Source organism: Helobdella robusta, assembly GCF_000326865.2.
Source record: "Helobdella robusta unplaced genomic scaffold HELROscaffold_12, whole genome shotgun sequence".
Lineage (NCBI taxonomy): Eukaryota > Metazoa > Annelida > Clitellata > Rhynchobdellida > Glossiphoniidae > Helobdella > Helobdella robusta.
Genome location: NW_008703664.1, coordinates 3,393,674 through 3,400,412, shown reverse-complemented (window position 1 = coordinate 3,400,412; position 6,739 = coordinate 3,393,674).

The window sequence follows — 6,739 nt, the reverse complement described above, 5'->3', positions numbered from 1 at the left end:
TATTTTCTTCTCGTAAATTTCTTCTTTTTGTCTTTTTTTTTGTCTTTTTGTCTTTTGTTTTTTCGAATAATTGTCACATCTCATTTCCTTCAAAAACTCTGAAGCAGCCCTGGTCAGTTCTAGTTTCGATGTTTCAATGTTTGATGATTCTATTTTCAATATACTCTATAAATTAACTCGTAAAAATGTCGCTTGTTTAAAAACTTATATTTTACTTGATCGTTTATCAATTTTAAAAACACAAAAAGCTTCTGCAGTATCTTTGGTTCCTGATCCCATTCATCGCTTTGAGACTTTTATTATTAAGTTTTTTCACAACGAAACGTCATCCTGCATGTTTTGCTACGTGATGTACGTGGTTTATTTCTCCTTTGAATCTGCCAAGAAAATTATCGATTCATATCTCTATTTTTTCCTTTAAGTTTCATACCACGTTGGCATGCTTGTACCTGAGTAGATATGTGTGTGTGTGTGTGTGTGGGTGTGTGGTGTATGTTTATGTGTAGTTTGTATGAATAGGTGTGTATATGTGCATGAAAGTATGCTTGTGTGTGTGTGTGTGTGGTGTGTGTGTGTGTGTGTGTAGTGTGTATGAGTAGGTGTGTATATGTGCATGAAGGTATGGTTGTGTGTGTGTGCGTGTGTGTGTGGTGTGTGTGTATGTGTGTGGTGTGTTTGTGTGTGTGTAGTGTATATGAGTAGGTGTGTGTATATGTGCATGAAAGTATGTTTGTGTGTGTGCGTGTGTGTGTGTGTGCGTGTGTATGCGTGTGTGTGTGTGTGTGGCAAAGTTTCTGCTCTCAGACGTAAATATATTGTAATTATTACAATTTATTCATAATATTTATACAATTAATTACAAGCTTGAGCATTATAAAATACAAACTAAGTGGGTTTTAAACTCGTGCAAAACACATTCGTCACGCATGACTTCTGCTTTGTTGGATCATTTGTAACTTTTTTGAAATAGTTGAGCAAGTTATTAAAATTAATCGTTGTTGGTGTTTGCATTGGGGCCGATGTTCCCTTCTTGTGGATGCTCTTCATCCGTCAGGACGATTGAATGTGACAAATATGGTTAGCTCTTGCTTCCCACCACCTCCTCCTCCAACACGTCACCATCGATAAGGAACGACTGATTGATCGGATTGAACTTTCCAAAATATTTTCCAAATATCATTTACAACGCACCGACGATCAATGAAGGACTCCGATGCATCTTCGTCATCACCATGAAACATTTCAACAACTCTGTCAGTTTCATCACCGTTTTTTTAATATTGTTGTTGTCTTCATATTTGTCATCACCATCCTCTGCACCATTTTGTCACCATTAACATCATCATCATCGTTCTTCTCAATAACGTCATCATCATCATCAACATCAACAGCCATCAGCAGCATATCATCTAAATTGGAGCAGTGATGCAACAAATGGTAGCACCGAACTTTCAGCTTGCAAACATCATTCCAAAAAATTCTTCTAACAGTCTTTAAAAATGATTTCAAACTAAATTTTTCTCATGTGCTTGCTTTAGAAGTACAAACAAGAAACGTACCTCTAAAACACACACACTCACACACACATCCACATACACCCACACACACACCCACCCAGCGTATATGAAAACACACATTTTAGGTAGGCGAGGCAAACCAGGCAGACGCATTGGACCATTACGCCAGCAAGCCTCTAAATAAAAATATAATTGAATTGCGGTTGAGAAACGTTAGAATTGATTTTTATACTTATTTTTGTTTGTACTTTGTTTATTTGCAGCATTTATTTATATTTCTCTTGAAAATTGTATTATTTCTGAAAATCATAATTTATGTCTCAATGGGAATAATTATTCCAGTTGGCCACTTATTTCATCGAATTAAAAATAATTGACTACTTTTGTAGTTTTCAAATGTTCATAGAGAACATTTGAAACATTGATTTCCATTGAGGAGACCGCATAATGTCTCACACTCTAGACAACTTACTATACTGTGAAAATAAAAAAGAATAATAATATTTCTACTTGAAACAATCCTCCAAACGTTTATTTTTACTTCCAAAATCGATGCGTATTTTTAAATTTCTTAGAAATCTAATTTGCTGTTTGTGATGAAAAATTTTTACAAAATCGTACGGAGGTTAAAAATGTGTTCCTTGTTTAAATAAGAAGCCATTCAAACATGGCCATTCAATCATCAATATTTGTTTGTGCACATCATTCAATCACGACGAGCGGAGTATGTTTGATTAGATCTACATCAGTCTGCCTCATAAATGGGCTTTCATATCACGCCGAAACTCTCTGTCATAATTTTGTGAAATATTTGCTGGGTTGACGGTAAACTGAATGTAATTTATCATCGTGATCTACATCAACATTATGATTATACGTTCTGACTGGATTATCGCTTTGTTTTGTTGAAAACTTTGAAATAAACACAACATCACAACAACAAATGAAATCAACACAAATGTTCACATTTATTATCATTTGTCATATTGTTCTCGACATCTGGTAAGCTACCTCGTTGTGTTTTTGTAGTGTGCTCGTTGTTAGGCTAGTTATACATTTCTTATTATTTCTCATTATTTTTTCAGTTTTATTGTCTATATCAAACAGCGATTTCTAAACCACATTATCTCCATCGCGGCACACACGACTGCATACACTGTCTCCTATTTTTCATCCATAATATTTTTTTTTTTGAAAAAATTATAATTTTTTATTTCCTATAGCTTTTTCAAAATATCAGCACTATTCATATAACCCCCTTCATCGTTTTGTTTTTCTCATCTCAAATCCATTAATTATTTTCTCGAATCATCATCATCTTCAACATCATCATCATCATCGTCGTCGTCGTCATCCTCATCATTAATTTCGTCATCAGCTTCATTATAAAAAGCAAGTGCAGATGAATTTGACAACGTAACTACTTCCACGATTGCTCTGGCTTTGGACGTTACTACATGGAGCTGCGTTTGTGTGTTTACATGTGTGTGTAGGTGTGTGTGTGGTGTGTGTTTGTGTGTGTGTAGGTGTGCTGTGTGTGTTTGTGTGTTTTTGTACGTTCAGAAAGAAATATGTATAATTATGTATAGTATCGCATACTTAAATTATATATATATATATATATATATATATATATATATATATATATATATATATATATATATATATCTGCACATCCGGACATCTGGATGTTTGTTTGGAAGAAAAATTTTTTAAAATAAATATATACATTGAAGAGGGAACTTGTTTGATAGTGTATAAATTAAAGTGTTTAAATGGTGCTAGGAGAGGCAGAAAGTTAAAGAGAGCAACGAACGCAAAATTTTGAAAATTTGTCACTTGTGTCGTCTTCCATGTGACGTTGTTTCAAATCTTAGAAAAGAATTTCAAGCATGCAATTATGCCAAAAATAAATTTATTTCAGAACATTTTTTTGAATTGAAAAAAATTGAGATATTGTTCAGACTTTAATATAAAATTATAAAACAAAAAAATAGAAATGCAATAATTCATTCGTCAGAAAATTATTTTACCATGTTCATTAGTTTCTCAAACATTTTTGTGTCTTGACAAAATAATTTTTGAAATGATAAAACTGTTATAATTGATTCTTTAACACGCCAAAGGACAACGTCCTGTTGCTCTAGAAGTAAAAATTCTTATTACATACTTCATTGCTAGCAAAATTAAAATGAAAATACCGACAAACATTATTTAGGTAGGTTGATAAAAAATGCATTGAACTTGTTTTAAATATGACTGCATTTTCAAGTAGCACACCAACCAAACATTCATAATGAATGTTTCGTAATTACCGTGGTTATAATAATCGTTCAGCTTGCCCAAGTAAAAATTTGAGAATTTCATTTAACTGATGTTAATTATAAATAAAACTCAACAATGAGCAAAATTATTAAGAAGAATACCTAGGTGCCAAATTTTATACATGAGTTCCACATGCTGCTTTATTTTTGCTTTTTACATTTTGTTTGATCGATTGAGAAAATAAAGTTAATATTGTTCGAGTATATGGTGTGCGTGTGCGTGTGTGTGTGTGTGTGTGTGTGTGTGTGTGTGTGTGTGTGTAAGTGTGTGTATCAAATTTAAAGGCCGAGGTGTAGAGAGTGACATGAATTTTATTTTTCAAGTCGTGTGGATTGTTTGCAAAGTTTTTTTGTCAACGTGTCGATTGTTTGTCGCTGTAATTATTTAAAATTCAATCACGGAGCTGCAGCCATGTAAAAGTGCTTACATCATTTTGAAGATAAATTTTTTTAAAAGATTTTGTTGTCATTCGAAAGATTGTGTGTGGTTGTAGTTGTGTGAAGAAGTTTCTGTGAATGTGACAGTCATTTAGTGGCTGAGAAATCGCGACTGACCGAGATGATTCCCACAATTTGATATGCAGACCTCAAAAAACATTCCTAATAAACGAATTAATTTATTTGTTGAGATACTCTCGAAAAATTTTCTCGTTGAAAGCATTTCGTGATGCGAGAATGCGCAGAGAAGCCATTTGTAGGAATGAAGCAGAGAGTGTTGGTGGCTGGCAATTTTGAATTTAAAAGCCCAAGTAGGCAGCTGTGCTATCAATTCAGTTTAAAGTACTTTCAATGTTAGAGTAACAAACTCGTGGACACCAATGGATGAACAAATTTCATGTTGTATTTTGTAGGTGTAGATTGGTTTCATTTTAATTTATTCATCACTATTTTCTTTCATTTTACTTCGAAAATGTATTATTGTCGGCAATAATTTTATCAGAAGAAAGTGTTTTTTTATTATTTTAATTTCATAATTTTAAAATTTAAATTAGAAAATAATTTAGAAATTTACGACACTCATAACAGCGTGTAAAAATCTAATAGTCTCCTTTCATTGCAAATAATGGAAAGATGAAATTTCATCGCACGCAGTTCTAAAAAATTTTCATTCAACTGGAAATTTATTCTTCTGAGGTTTATGACCATTATCTTAATGTTTCTATCATTAAGGAGGTACGTGCAATCAACATCACCATCATACTCGTCGTCCTAGTCACCATTCTCATCTTCGTCATCATCTTCATCACCGCCCCCAAAATCTGCAAAATCATTACCATCATTTTTTTCATCATCACCATCGTCGTCATCATCACCATCATCATCTTCATCATCACAATTATCATCATTGTCATCACCATCATCATCATAATTATCATCATCCTCATCATCACAATTATCGTCACCATCATCATCATCATCATCACAACTATCATCATCATAAACACTATTATGCGCTTCTGAAGATAACTCAATAAAGGCATTCCACAAATCTACAACACAAAATCTTCATCATCGTCGTCGTCATCGTCATCATCATCATCATTATCCTCGTTATCATTATCATATTATCATCATAGGTTGTATATACGATATTTATACATAGCTATCGTTTGTATTGTCATCGTGTCAAAACTTTGAATTTCATCATCATCATCATTGTTATCATCATCATCGTCATTATCATCATCATCAGCATCATCATCATAGTCATCATCGTCATCATCGTCATCATCATCATCATCGTCATTATCATCATCACAGTCACCATTACTGTCAAATCGTCATAATTATTTTTCAATTTTTTCCTGATTAATTTTTTCATAGTTTTGTCAATCATAATCAAAGCAAAAACCATCATCATCATCGTCGTCGTTATCGTCACCATCATCACCACTATCATCATCAAAAAATCTTTATCAACATTATCATCTTCCTCATCATCATTAACATTATCATCGTTGTCATCATCATCATTATCAACATTATCATCGTCATCTTCATCATCCACCATCTTCATCATTGTCATAATCATCACTGTCACCAACAACATCAACATCATTCACTGTCCTACCACCATCCTTCCGAAGATGAGAGCGTAGGAACTAGTTGTCTGTCTGTTGTGAGCGGATGAATTTTATGTCGCAGGCGAACAGGTAGGTAAGCAGGCAGTACGGACGTTTTTTGCTACTGTCTTTTAACGAGCTCCTTCCAAATCCAGCGGAACTCATTTCTGCTCATTTAACAAGCAGTCAAACAGACCGATGTCTCAGTTGAATTTTTTTTTATTTTTCTCATTTTCGACTCAAGAAGTTTCGAATAATAATGAGCGTGTCGAATGAAGTGCAGCTGAATATTTAGAAATAAAATCTAAAATGTGATTCATGTGTGATCAGTTATCATGGGTGTTATTTCATATGAGCAGAAAATTGATAAATGACTAATACACATTAATTTGTTTTCATAGAATGTTATCTCAGAAATGATAGAATAAAAAAATGGGATCAGACTAGAGCATATAAAGAAACCTGACTATGTGAACTTAACATATGAACTGAGCACGTTATTGAATAAGAACATAAACATTGTTCTATGGATTGACAAATTAAACAGTGATTATACTATAGAGCCAATATTTTTAGTTATTTTGAAATTAAGGATGATAAAAAGTTGCTTCTAAATTTGAGACAATTTATATTTGCAGAACTTAAATATTTTATAAATTTAATAAAATTTATGAAAGTTATTCAGTCACATAACCAGATGGTTGCTTCAACATCTTTTTTTAACCGGTTATTTCATGATATGAGTTAACTTAGGAAATGGTTTTCCTTAACGTTATTGCGTGTGTTGAGCTGAAAGTTCTGACACCCTTTAAACATGTTTATCTTTTAACTTCCC